The sequence below is a fragment of the Halichoerus grypus genome, chromosome 5, assembly GCF_964656455.1.
Source record: "Halichoerus grypus chromosome 5, mHalGry1.hap1.1, whole genome shotgun sequence".
NCBI classification, from domain to species: domain Eukaryota; kingdom Metazoa; phylum Chordata; class Mammalia; order Carnivora; family Phocidae; genus Halichoerus; species Halichoerus grypus.
Genome location: NC_135716.1, coordinates 48,579,328 through 48,594,626, shown reverse-complemented (window position 1 = coordinate 48,594,626; position 15,299 = coordinate 48,579,328). Strand labels below are relative to the sequence as shown.

Sequence of the window (15,299 nt, the reverse complement as noted above, 5' to 3'; positions counted from 1 at the left end):
TTAATAATTTTTTTTACTAAAAACATCATATTTAAAAATTCACAAAAGGAACAAGAACCATTTCTGCAGTTTTCATGCGTCCACAGACACATCATGTGAATTCAGCCAATGTGCTTCCTTCTGAATATTATTTTATCACCTTAAAAAATGGGAAATCTCCTCACCAGATGAACACATGGAAAAGTTATTTTATTTCATGTGATCGACATGACAATTATACTCTTACGTGAGAAAAAAGGTCTTTGTTTGAAAAAACCAAGGTGAAAAAAATCCCACCAAACTCCATGGCATAAGAAGAGAAAACAGGGCGCCTGGGTGGCTCAGATGGTTAAGCGTCTGCCTTCAGCTCAGGTCATGATCCCAGGGTCCTGGGATCGAGTCCCGCATCGGGCTCCCTGCTCAGCGGGAGCCTGCTTCTCCCTCTCTCTCTCTCTCTCTGTCTCTTATGAATAAATAAATAAAATCTTTAAAAAAAAAAGAGAGAGAAGAGAAAACATACATATTTAGCAATTAGAAAAAGAAAAAAAAAGGAGTCATAGTTCTGCAACACATAAAATCTTCATTCCACGCTTCCTTTATGCCATTGGTTCTCAAAGGTTAGCATGCATCAGAATCACCTGGAGGATTTATTAGGGCCACAGATTGCCTGGCCTCACCTTCAGAGTTTCTGATTCAATAGGTCTGGGATGGAAGCTGAGAATTTGCATTTCTAACGAGTCCGCAAGTGATGTTGATGCTGCTCTTCTGAGAATTACACTTGGAGAACCGCTGCTTTAAAAATATCCCTTTTATGCCCTTTGTCAAAAATGGCTGAGATTTCCAGAAGCAAAAATAGAAATAAAGGCAAGAGACAGACAAGTGCTATCTGATACTAGAGTGGAAAATAGGTATTACCCACAGTTTAAGAGAAAGCAAGACTACTGCTAAGCTCTCGGTTACACTGCATATGTTGTGATACTACAAACCACCAAACAAATCCGAAGAATGTAGGCATAATAGATAATTACTTATATGTCATCAATTTTCATTTATTTTCTCTTCGTTGCTTATAAGAGAATATGAACTGTATAGTTTCCAGCTAGTCACATTAGAAAATAAAAACAGAGGGGCGCCTGGGTGGCTCAGCCGGTTAAGTGACTGCCTTCAGCTCAGGTCATGATCCTGTAGTCCCAGGATCGAGTCCCGCACGGGCTCCCGATGGGGGAGCCTGCTTCTCCCTCCGACCCTCCCCCCCATGCTGTCTCTCTCTCTCAAATAAATAAATAAAATCTTAAAAAAAAAAGAAAAGAAAAACAGAATATTGGAAGAAAAGGAAAGGCAGAATATTTGTAAATTGCACTTGTAATTAAAAAAACTTCTGTCTTTCGTTGTGGTACTTAATTGTTCTAAGCATATGGAAGTATATTTTCCCATTTTCTTTGTATAAAGCAAACTATAAATGCCTTTTTGATTATTGCATTTCATTGTGCCTGAGACAGCTGACATGCACAGTGTGCTCTCTTGGGTTTCTCTATAACTTTTTCAAGACTAACCCTTTGTCTTTCTTAAAATTAAACTGTTTTGAAAAAAAGAAAAGCATGTTAAATGTAATTTTGTAATCTTTGGGGCTGCAGCACCCCATCTCTAAGGTGTTGTGAGAGCTATGCATCCAAGCCCAGAGGTTCCAGACTTGTCACCATCATGTCCATCTTACAACTTTCCCAACAAGGTCCTGCCTCCCAGAAACGAAATCAGACTTTCTCCTTGGACCAATACCAAGTCTCTGGACAGAACTTCAACGGGAGGGTTTGGGGTCATGGGTTTTTTCCAAGGAGGCTCAGAAAATGCTTCCCTTGCAAGTTGGAATCTGAAGCGTGCAGCTCAGTGGCAGACCAGGACACCTACGAACATTTTCAAGCAAGTAGCCACTTCCCTTCTCCTTTCAGAGCCTTGTACTCTGATCTCGGGCCCTTCTCCCTGAGTTTCTGCCCTGCTGAATTAAATTGTACATAAAAATTGCATGGCCATCTTAGATATTACTTTAAAATAACTTACTTTCTGAAAGCTCTTACTCATTTTAGGGAAAGCAGAGGTCAAGATTGCAGTTTGTTAACAGATCTGTGAAATATACATTTTATCTTTCATGGTATTCTCTCTTTTTCAGGTTTGCAGATTCCTAATGCTACCACTTGGCTACCCTACTTTGGAGATGCCCCCAGACTGCCTATAATATATCTCTTCCAACTTCCAACCCATGTCCAAATTTTTCTAACCTTGGTTAGTTAACCATCTTTAAACAAATTCACAAATTCTGTATTAATGGCAGAAAATCATTTAATAACCATAATTAACTTCTTCTGGTCACATCTGTGTTTTACATGATGATTTTAAAGTGAAGAAATACATTTAAACAACAGAATGTCATGAAATAGTACAGGACAGCAAAGGAGAGATTTTTGGCCCGAGCAGCTTCCCAGGATCCCTACTCCAACTTGACATGCTGTAAGAGTTGTACTTAATAAGAAACAAATGAACAATGTTCTTTTTAAAAAGTATACTCTTAGTCTCTACCTGAAGGGGAGATGAATGGGCACCCTGAACTACAATAGATTGAACTTTTTTTAAAAATAGATTTTATATTGGGGCGCCTGGGTGGCTCAGTTGGTTAAGCGACTGCCTTCGGCTCAGGTCATGATCCTGGAGTCCCGGGATCGAGTCCCACATCGGGCTCCCTGCTCAGCAAGGAGTCTGCTTCTCCCTCTGACCCTCCTCTCTCTCATGCTCTCTGTCTCTCATTCTCTCTCTCTCAAATAAATAAAATCTTTAAAAAAAATAGATTTTATTTATAGAGAGCATGAGCAGTGCGGAGGGGCAGAGGGAGAGGGAGAAGGAATCCCTGCTGAGCAGGGAACCCAACACAGGGCTCCGTCCCAGGGCCCCAAGATCATGACTTGAGCTGAAGGCAGATGCTTAACCGACTGAGCCACCCAGGCACCTCATGTGACGGATTGATCGTGATGTCTTCCATTCATCCCCAACTCCTGTAACTCATGTTAGTATATTCCTTACTGATTGCAAATTATGTTTGCTTATGATTAAGAAACTGTTATAGTCTTAGACCTGTATGTAGAGGTCAAGATAACAATTCTATATAAGTAGCTTTATATGACCAACTAAGTTAAGATCTCTGGGCTTTGGCTGCATAGAGGTTGAGGTATGCATTTCCTGTGTGGTGAGAAATCACATGCACTGACCCTTTTGGAATTAGGCTGAGAACTGAAAGGCAAGGGAGTTGAACCAGGTGCCTCTGATGCACCTTCCTTAGGGCTAGATGGTATGTAGAAGGGGTGAAGACTATTCTACAGAATGAGGGATGGTTGTATGTAAAACCTGTCATTTATAAGCCCATCAGGACTTGTGTTTCTTGTGTTTCATGTTCATTTATATTTTTTCCCCCTTCACTTTGAAAATCCTTGCCTATCTCAGTTCTGCAGGGGAATAAGTTGGAAGTAAGCTTTGTTCAGACTTCATTCAGATTTCTGGGGAAAAGAATCACAGTGAGAGTGTTACCATAGGAAGAGTGAAAATCAGAGGAACCAAGTCAAAGTCCTCCAGGCTTAGAAATTTCCCTTCTAGGACAAAAACCTCAGAAGTTCTCTAAAATCTAAAAAAAAAAAAAAAAAAAAAAATTTGAAGTTTTTTTTTTTCTGTTTTATTTTAATTTTTAAAATAAGGCTTATGGGATCCTTGTGGTCACTTTGGCTGATTTTACTGTAGTTAGAGAGTGAAACATCCTAGCTTATTTCTATAAGCATGGAACTCAGAAACCATCTCTCAGTCTGTTTATTTGGTTTGGCTTGTTTATAAAAATAGAGATGTCTATTACTTATACAGACTAAATAGAAAGTAACTTCAACTCTCTAAAAATGTTAAGTACTGTCTCTATAGTATGTACAGATACACTATTTTTTATTTAAGTCTTAGTTTTTCTTCCTTTTTTAGTCAATATTTATTTTTTGCCTTTTTCCATGAATTATTTTATCAGTCCTGTATTAAAGACGCACAATTTCAAAGATCAATGGAACAGAATAGAAAACCTGGAAATGGACCCACAACTCTATGGTCAACTAATTTTCAACAAAGCAGGAAAGAATATCCAACGGAAAAAAGAAAGTCTCTTCAACAAATGATGTTGGGAAAATTGGACAGCCACTTGTAGAAGAATGAAACTGGACCACTTTCTTACTTTGAATAAGTTCAAAGATGAAAGACCTAAATGTGAGACAGGAAACCATCAAACTCCTAGAGGAGAACACAGGCAGTAACCTCTTCGACCTCAACTATAGCAACTCCTTACTAAACATGTCACCGGAGGCAAGGGGAACAAAAGCAGGAATGAACCATTGGGACTTCATCAAGATAAAATGCTTCTGCACAGCAAAGGTGACAATCAGCAAAACTAAAAGGCAGCCTAAGGAATGGGAGAAGATATTTGCAAATGACATATCTGATGATGAAGGATTACTATCCAAAATCTATAAAGAACTTATCAAACTCAACACCCAAAAAACAAATGATCCAGTTAAGAAATGGGCACAAGGCATGAATAGACATTTTTTCCAAAGAAGACATCCAGATGGCTAACAGACACATGAAAAGATGCTCAACATCATTCATCATCAGGGAAATATGAATCAGAACTACAATATCACCTCGCATCAGTCAGAATAGCTAAAATTAACAACACAAGAAACAACAGGTGTTGGTGAGGATGCAGAAAAAGGGGAACCCTCTTGCACTGTTGGTGGGAATGCAAACTGGTACAGTCACTCTGGAAAACAGTATGGAGCTTCCTCAAAAAGTTACAAATAGAACTACCCTACAGTACAGCAATTACACTACTAGGTATTTACCCAAAGGATACAAAACTACTGATTCGAAGGGGTACATGCACCCCGATGTTTATAGCATTATTAATGATAGTCAAAATATGGAAAGAGCCCAAATGTCCATTGACTGAAGAGTGAATAAAGAATGTATGGTGTATATATATATATAGTACACACACACACTGGAATATTACTCAGCCATCAAAAAGAATGAAATCTTGCCATTTGCAATGATGTGGATGGAGCTAGAGTGTATTTTGCTAAGTGAAGTAAGTCAGTGGGGGAAAGACAAATACCATATTATTTCACTCATATGTGGAATTTGAGAAACAAAATAGATGAACATATGCAAAGGGGAAAAAAACAAAGGGGGAAACCTACCATAAGAGACTCTTAATGATAGAGAAAAAGCTGAAGGTTGATGGAGGGAGGTGAGTGGGGGATGGGCTAGATGGGTGTTGGGTATTAAGGAGGGCACTTGCTATGATGAACACTGGGTGTTGTATGTAAGTGATGAATCAATGAATTCTACCTTTGAAACCAATATTGCACTGTATGTTAACTAACTAGAATTTAAATAAAAAATTGAAAAGAAAAAAATAAAGATGAACGATTTCTAATTTTATCTTATCTGATCAAAACACAAAAATAGGTTAAGGCTTGAATGATATATACAAATAAAAGCCTTTTTTACTTAAATGGATCTTAGAGGTGTTAAATTTATGTTTTCATACTATTTTGGATACTTTTTGGAATTTTTAATTTGAGGTCATAATTCTATCATGTTTGGTTTTCTGCATCTAACATATAAGATCTCAGGTGAGTGTGATTCCTGCATGCCTCTTTGTATGGCTCCCAGCTATTATGACCTGACTACCATCTTTAAGATTGATCTACAGGCTATGGATCAAACTTGTGTGTAGGTAGAGGGAGTTGAAAGGAGATTTAAATTATCCTGCCAGTTTAAATGACACTTAGCTAATTCTATGGTTTAGTCCTAGTAATTGGGGTTCTATCTTGCCTAAGACCTGAACCTATGTCACAATTTGTATAAAGATCTTGCTTTCTCTCCCTAAACTTAAGGCTCTGGCTTGATAATGGGTCCAGTGCTCCAGGGCGTCTAGATCTGTCATTCTTAGTCCTTTTTTGGTCATACACTCCTTTAAGATTGTAGTAGAAGTTGGATCTTTGCCCCCTGAAAATACGTGTATTCGCAGATACACAGACACAGACAGACACACAGACACACACACACACCAATTTCAGATACCATTTTAGGCTTTTTATTAACCTAAGGCCCACCTAGGAACGGGGTATTTGAATACTGCAGGCTTTAATGTCCCATGTAGTATACCCAAGCAGAGATCAGCCCAGCTGAGGCAGGATCTTAAAACACATACCATTAATTCCATCTTGCACTTTGAACACCAAAATCTTGTCAGCAATAGTCAGGTAGAGTCCACCCAGTACAAATATTTGCCTAAAGCAATACCCAGAAAGAGTCCTTGATTTACAACTTTATGAGAAAAATAAAATCATTTACCGAGCATGAGTGAGCATTAAAGGAGAACAATAAAGACTGTACTATATTGATAAGAACTTAATTGCACTCAGTGAGTAACAGAGCAACAAAGTTCTGATATGTGCATTCAATTCTTCTAGACTAAGGAATTTTGAATGCCTATATTCACAGTGGCTGAAAGAACTGTATACTGTGGTCTACAGATTATTTTAAGCTCAACCATCAAATATCTATTAAACACTGACTGTGTGCCAGGCCTCAAGCTAGGTTTTGTTGATAAAAATGTGAGTGAGGAGCTCAAAATATAGTATGGAAGAAATATATGTAAATAAATAATAATAAAGTTACTTCTACTTTCTAGGTGCATACACCATGTTTAAGGCTTTCACATATATTATTTCACCAAATTTTCAAAATAATTCTAGAGACAAGCTTATTATTACCCTATTTTACAAATGAGGAAACAAAAAGCATAGAGAAATTGAGTAAATTGATCATATAAGATGGTGGAGCTGAAGTTCAGACCTGAGTCCAGGGAAGACCCTGGTTTTGGGGGTTCTTATTTGAAAAAAAAGAATACACTTTGCCACCCATTAGGTGGATATTATTTTTTTTAAAGATTTATTTATTTGAGAGAGAGAGAGCATGAGCAGGGAGAGGGGCTGAGGAAGAGGAAGAGAAGCAGACTCCCCACTGAGTGGGTGGCCTGACTTGGGGCTTGATCTCAAGACTCTGAGATCATTACCTGAACCGAAACCAAAAGTAAGATTCTTAATTGACTGAGCCACCCAACCATCCCTAGATGGGTATTATTAAAAGCAAAGCAAAGCAAAACAAAACAAAATACACACCGCCCCAAAACAGAAAATAACAAGTGTCGACAATGATGTGGGAATATTAGAACCCCCTTGTACATTGTTTGTGGGAATATAAAATGGTGCAGCCACTGTGGAAAATGGTATGGTGATTCCTAAAAATTACACATAGAACTACCATATGATCCAGCAATTCCACTTCTGGGTATATACCTTAAATAGTTGAAAGTAGGGACTTGAAAAGATATTTGTACACCCATGTTCCTAGTAGCATTATTCACAATAGCCAAAAGGTGGAAACAATGCACGTGTCCTTTGACAGATTAATGGATAAACAAAATGTGGCATGTACATACATGTACATACATGAATTCTGTGTTCATGTACATACAATGAAGTATTATTTAGCCTTCAAATGGAATGATACATGCTGCAACATGGGTGAACCTTGAAGACTCCGGTAAGTGAAAAAAGCCAGTCTCAAAAAGCTAATACAAATATGATTCCACTTATACGAGGCACCTTAGAAACGTTAAACTCACAGAGGTGCCTAGAAGTAGAAGAGTGGTGACCAGGGGCTGGGGAAATTATTTGGAAATCTGTAAGTACTCTGAAAGACTGATGTTATTGTCACATTTATTCACTCAATTATTTTATTAAGCACTTACTATGTACCTGAGTGCTTACATGTGCAATTAAGGTTCAGATGGTTTGTGTTTTGCCTAAGATCAAAGGTAACATAAGAGTTGAATGAGTTAGAGTCAGGATTCAGGCCAAGACCTTTTGATTTCACAAATACCATGCTCTTTCCCTCTTACCTCCTTCCACAAATGGTAGAGAAGGAATTCTTCAATTAGACAGAGTTGGACTTGATGACCTACAAGCTTTGGGATTGTGTCCTGTGAATAACATCACTGACATGCTTTGACTTTAAACAATGCTTTAATGCCTTCTGACCCTCTTGGATGCTCCATCCATGACACCTGTCTGCAAACACTTTAAAGATGGAACAGTTGTTCTAAAAATTTCTGAAATAACTGAGCAGTGAGTATCAACTTTAAACATGCACAGAGAATGTTTTAATATTCTGTTCTATGTAAATGCCAGGACCAGCCTAGCTGAAGGTCACTTGAGAGGACACATAGCTGGGCTGAGAGAATCTGACCTGGGCAATATTTGAGAGCCATAGAGAACCTGCACTACTATAATGGGAATGCATTGGCTTGGAATTGAGGCAGACACTCAAAGAAAAACGATCCAAGGTCAAGACACTAGGAGTCAGCAGAGGATGAACTCCAAATTTACTTTAACAGATCTACAGATTGACATTTTTGTGTGTGTGTGACAAACTAGATTACTGATCAGCTTATCACCAAAAATGAAAAAGAGGACACTCTCCCATTGATTTTACCCATATTTTTTCTTTAGTCATTTTCATTTTTATTTTTTGAAGGGGAAATGTGTGCTCACTAAAACCCATCTTTATATGACTTTATTTAAATTTTAGAACACAAATTTAAATATATGCTTAAAGAAGAAACCTCTCTAAACTTTTTTATCAGAGGATAACAAGCATAGGTAACAAACACGAAAACTTTATTATAAATAACTAGAGTGCAATCATGTTAATTTCAAGATCTTTTCTTTTTAAAAATCATATGCAGATTTTTTCCCCCATTACCTCATTCCTCATGGAGCTTTTAATAACTGGCCAACAGGTTTATAGGAGAGACACAGAATCTAGATAATTTGTAAATTCTGTGTTCAGCTTTTACTTTAGTTTAGAATTGGTTATGAATGGTTTAGAGGTGACTTATTCTACATTTTTTTATAATATCTTAAGTATGCATTACTATGGAAAAATATTAAACTCTTCAGTGTTCAGAAAAGCTTCTGAATCAGTCCTGAAGTTAGAGTGACACTAAAGCTGAACATCATTTCTCTATAAGTAAGAAAACTCCTCAAAAAATAAAAGTATTTTCTATAAATCTCAAAGGAAGGAGAGATGAAAATTGATTATCCTGTCATCATTGTGAAAACAGCCAAGTCTGCAAATGTATAATCAGTCAGTCTGGCTCTTAGGTTCAGTGCCATGACTCTAGAATTCAGAATTCTAGAATTCTTTCTGATCTCAGAGTTTAATTGGCCATTTGGAACTGTCACTCAGGATCCAAGACTCTGAAGCTAGAGTCTGAAAATCCTTATTGGTGTCAGCAGACAAGTGACTCCACCTGAAATTCAAGTCTGGCTTAAGGCTATGTTTAATGTGCAGTATCATATCATTGCTGCCTTTCTCTGACTGCCTTGCCTTTTGGAAATGTAATTATGTATTTATATAACACTGAGTTTGCTTCTGTCAAAAGAGAGACAGGTGAAAAAAGATCAGCCAAATATCTTAGGAGATAAATGATTACATAAACAATCTAAGATAAATATTGTGGTAAATTGTCCTCCTTTTGTATATATAACTTTACATTGTTACTTTATTCGTGTCATGCACTAATACCATGTTGGCAAGTATTAATTATTAGAAGCCCCGCTGTGTGAAGACTAGTTAGCTGTCAGAGGCATGGGTTCCACCATGAACTAGTCATGACTGTGGGCCCTTGACAAAATTCCCAATATCTCATAGATTAGTTTCCTTATCTGTAAAATAGTGGTTATAAATACCAACTGCATAGGATGCTTATAAAGCTAAATAAGATAATGTCTTAAAGTACCAAGGCAGTGCCTAGAATCTAGCAAGTTCTCAATAAGCTGTAGCTACTATTACTTCAAAAAATATGAAAATTTTGTATATTTGTATGCATAACTTTTGAGCTAAACTAGATTTTCTATCTAAAATGTTTGATTAATAATAGCCCTTTTTCATGAATAATCACAACTCTGAGGCTGGAGTCCGTTTAAAGATTAAAGACCTCCTACATTTTGATTTGTTCATTTATAAATGTAGTGATTCTCACTCAATTTTTTCTTTACCTTCACCAAATCTTCTGAAATCTAATATGCTACACGTAAACAGGATATTATATATTTCCAGTATAAGTAATTTATAAGAATTGAATTTTAGTTATAATCCTAAAATATGTGTATTATGCAATATTCATGTTAAATTCTTTTATAACTCTTTCTATAAGATTTCTTTTAAACTTTTAAGATGTTAGTGACAGAAAAAACAAACAAACACAACTTTGTGTCCCCCACCGAACTGGTAAACTTTCTCCTTTCTGAAAATTGGAACTGTGCAACAGATCATGATTTTCTTTCTGGCCCTGGCTTCCATATGCCCATCCCACTATTCCTTAATCTAGATTTCCTAAGTCTATTTTCTTAAATTCATTTCCGTATAGTTTAATGTGAGCAATTTTCAAAGTATGAAGAATTTTATAGTTATTATTAATTCAATAATATAATATGGACTTTTAGGGCTTCCAGGAAATTTTCAAGGCTTTTAGGACATTTGGGAGAAGTCCTACTGACTTCCTCCTCCTCTTTCTCTTCCTTCTTCTTTTAAAAACAGCTTCATTGGATATAATTAGCACAGTGTGGTACTGGCACATGAATAGGCAGTTTAGTGAAATCAAATAGAAAATCCAGAAATAGACCCAAATACAAATTTAGTATATAATTAAGATGACATCTTAAATCACCCAGAGAAAAGATCTACTTTTAAATAAATTTCTGGGGAAAGAGGAAAATCTTTGAAAAAAAAATATAGTCAGATTAATACCTCATTCTTCACATAAGAAAAAACATCAAATTGATCAAAAATTTAAGAGAAAGAAAGAGAGAGAGAAAGGAAGAAAGAAAGAGAGAGAGAGGAAAGAAATGAAGACATTATCTTTAATTTTTCTCACAGATACTCTTCTTTGCTTCATAGGACTCTCCCTCAGGAGAACTGCTTTTGTAATAATTAAAAATTAATAGTTGGACAATAGTTGGAGGATAGAACACAAGAGATCATTAGCAATATGTATCACTTCCTTCCACTTCATAACATATTCATATTCAGAATATTGCAACAATGGATAAAAATGTTCTTTCCCTAACACTGTATTTTTGTCTCAACAGAAATATATTTACAGAAAGGAAAACTACAAAGCCCCACTGTGCTGTCTGAGGTGTTGGTATAATGGAGGTTTGAATGATACCAATATTTTGGGTTGTCCTTTTTTTTACATGGGCTAATGCATAATAAAATTGAGAAGGGTGAGAAAGATACTTTTCTTTTATAAAGTGAGAGATGGTCAATTATGAAAGTGGAAATGAGAAAGGATATCAGAGGCTTCAACAACATTCTTAGACAAATGAATATTAGAAAAAGCACGTATTGAATGTAAGGATCTGGAGACTGAGTTTCTTAAAACTCTTATGTCCTTGTACTTACTCCTTGAATTGTTTTCATGTACTCCTAAGTGCTGTGTACTCCAGCTTGAAGACATGAAGCCATAATACAATTTGATTAATTTTTCATGTAAATTAAAAAAAAACTTACAATAAGAAGAACATAGATTGGAAATATTGCCTCTGCCAGTAAATTACTCAGACTTTGGACAAGTGACTCTACCTTCTTAGGCCATGATAGCTCATCTTTAATAAAGCTGCAGGTGAGATCCCTAAGTCCCTTCCAGGTATGACATAGTTATATACATATTTCTGCATGGGCAAATTGGGTTCATTTAAGAGGACTGAAAGGAATCAACTCTTTTAAACAGAGGCATCGCCAGCATATGAGGTGAAAAGGTAAAACTGAAAACCTCAATAGATTTATAAAGAATCAAGAATGAGGATGGGTACATCATCAGAGAGATTATAGACGTGCCAGGTGGGCACAGAGTGGTAGATAATGCATTATACTCAAGAGCCTTTCATGTATGCACAGTCATCAAAAGCATTTGGGAAACTGAAGGAAAATAGTATCTAGGCCCAAAGTTGAGACAGTAGACGTATGGATATCAATAAAAACAGCAATTTAGGAGGGAAGATGCGAAGACAAATTCTTATTTTACTTATTGTACGTCTGACCTCTTCCGTAGTTTTGTCTACGTTTGGCTCAGCTCAAGATGATTACTCTGATACAGGTTTGTAGTATTTGTATGTCAGTTCATTTTACACGACCACAGGAATTTATATCTGACCTTTGTTCTCTCTTAAAGCTGAATTAGGAACCAACACTATGCCTCTCCAATAAGACACTGAAAGTATCAATCCAACTAGTTCTTTCCTTCTTACCCATCAGGTTTCTTCTCTTTATGAAAATCCATCATTCTTTCCCATTTTCTAATACTTTCTTCTCATATAATCTTTATTCAGAAAAAAAAGAGAAAGTGCTACATTTCCTCATTTAATTCACTATAATTATGAAAACAGAACTGTAATAAGGTAATAATATTCTATTTTTAAATTATGAATAATAAAATGTATTCCTTAATCAATTGAATAGAAATCAAATTGAGAAATGATTAAGTAAGTCCCAGGAATTAAAACTGTTTTTTCAAATGGTGAATTCAATTTTTAAAAATATATGTGGAGAAAAATGACTTTATTATTTTCCAGAAGTTTTTAGATTGCATAGCAGTTCATTTTTATGTTTTTCATTTTTTGATAAGGAAATGGAACTTCATTGTATTCATTATGGATAGTTGCTAAAATGGTTAAATTATTTGCCTTACCCAAACAAGTTATGCTTTGGCCTTAGTTTTCAAAATATACATCACTCACTAGGTATTTCAGTGGCAGGTTACTGAAGATAAGACATATTAGTTCAAAGGTTTCAGTCTGTTTGCTCCTCTGAAAGTGAAATGCTATTGAAACAATGATTTCCAGGCTTACCTCATACTCTTCAAAATAGTAATGTGAATTCTAGAACCTAGGCATATATGAAAATCTTGTTATTCGAAATGTGTTTAGGTCAGAAACTAACACTTCAGTTTATAACTTCTATTCAGGGGATTACAGCAATATAGATTTTTCACAGAAAGGCACCTCCTGGTCCCTCTTTTTCCTTTCCCTTCCTCTCTTCCTCCTTTCCTTCCCTCCTTACTTCCTTCCCATTTTCCTTCATCCTTCTGTCCTTCTGTCCCTCCCTTCCTTTTGAAATTTGTTTCCCAGAGTAGAGCTCTACTAATTAGACTTTGATACTTGGATAAGATCATATGTTCCAAGTGTTTCCAAAAATAACACATCCTAATATCATCAGAATATACACATTTGTGAAACAGAAGTCCTTTTCCCCCCTCAAATTTAGTGTAGCTCATACCCCAGTGCCTGCTGAATTCTTCCAAAGTATCACTTTCTTGTCCATTCATCTCTTAAGAATTTATAGATTTTTATTTGCCTATTAAATTAAGTCCTAATTCCTCAGTCTCATTAATTCTGGGTTGATTAATTTGAAAGACCTTAAATATAGGGCAACACAACTTTAGTACTTGTGGGACATACTTCTACATTTTAGTAGTGAAAGAACTAGAAACTGAAGTTGAATATACATATTATGTTCATTTCTCCTGACCACCAGTACCTGTGAAGCAAGTTAAACAACATTTCTTATTGAAAAGTATGTAGAGAGCAGGTTGGAAATTGAAAGACCAAGAATGTGGGGGAAGTCAGTATGGCAAAGTTAATGGCTTAAGTGGCTTTTGGAGATAGTCATAATTCTTGGAGCACTGTTTCAGCAAACTGGAAGAGAGGCAGAAAATCACTTCTTTCTGCCATCTTCTGGGAATCCATGTGCTAAATTCTTCATGAATTATCTCTTTTAATCCTCACAACAAGCTTATGGAAGAGATACTCTTACAGCCCTATATAGTGTATGGTGAAAGCAAGGTTAAACAACTTGCCATGGCCAAACAGTTAGAAAATTGAATTCAAAGCAAGGCAATCTGAGATGAGAGACTAAATGAATACTTTGTGTAACTAGAGAAGTCTACAAAAGATTTGCCCAGCCTGGATAGGACATGGATTGGATTATAAAGTGTTTATGTGTTTTGGAAACTGATAGGATTTGGAAGCTTTTTCTGGTATTTTTCACTTGTGCTACTAAAAGGCCCAAAGGAAAAACTTTAGATTCTTATATCTGGAAAAGGCCTTAGAAATTATTCAGGAAACTGAGCACAGAGAGGAATAATGATTAGCCAAAGTCACCAAACCAGTAGGTTGAAGAGCTAATACTAATGAAATATTCATTTTTTGGACCCTCTTTCCACTACTTTCACCTACTTAAATGTAGTATACTTTAAGTGCCAGATGGCACAGGGAAAGAATGTAAAGGAAAAAGTTATTAGAAGGGTGCAAGATTAGGGCTGGCTCAGTTGGGGAAGGGAAGTGAGTTATGAACATAGCCTTGAAGGACAGGTGGAATATATATTATAAAAAGGGGGGAAATAGGGGCGCCTGGGTGGCTCAGTCATTAAGCATCTGCCTTCGGCTCAGGTCATGATCACAGGGTCCTGGGATTGAGCCCCGCATCAGGCTCCCTGCTCAGCGGGAAGCCTGCTTCTCCCTCTCCCACTCCCTCTGCTTGTGTTCCCTCTCTCACTGTGTCTCTCTCTGTCAAATAAATAAATAAAATCTTTTTTTTTAAAAAAAGAACTACTTTAAAAAAAAAGTTAAAAAGGGGGGGAAATAGAAGGGATTTCCAAGCAAGAGAAAGTTCCTTTTCCTCACTACTCTGTACAATGGACTTATAATACAATCATTAATATTCTCTATAAATTTCCATTTCCATAACCTTGTTTAGTTTCTGGTCACTACCTGGAAAGCTCTTACTCTTTTTGTTAATTCAAATCCTGTCTCTAAATTCCACTTCAATACTCTACACCACAAGACCCTGCCCAGGCCAGTTTAACCCCAAAATGGTTCTTCCCCTTCTCTGGAATTCCTTAATCCTCATAGTCAAAATTGACAGAATACTACTGTCATTACTACTTGCCTTACAGTAACTTCCCAATTATGCAATGCATATGATTCTTCTCTACTCAGACTTGAAGGCAAGAGTTCTCTTGTCTACCTCTCTTGTTTCTTCAGTAATTTTTATTTAAATGTTCACAAATCATTTATTGAGTGGCTTCTAGAAGTCAGGCAATAGGCTGGGTG

At 36.4% G+C, this 15,299-nt stretch overlaps 1 long non-coding RNA gene across 1 annotated transcript; it reads left to right on the top strand.

Moving 5' to 3' along the window:
- Positions 1–1,785: 1,785 nt before the first annotated feature.
- LOC144381726 (uncharacterized) lies at positions 1,786–5,016 on the top strand. The gene is made up of 3 exons (XR_013447500.1): positions 1,786–1,896; positions 2,144–2,256; positions 4,025–5,016. It is a non-coding gene; the product is annotated as an uncharacterized LOC144381726 (long non-coding RNA).
- Positions 5,017–15,299: the final 10,283 nt, after the last annotated feature.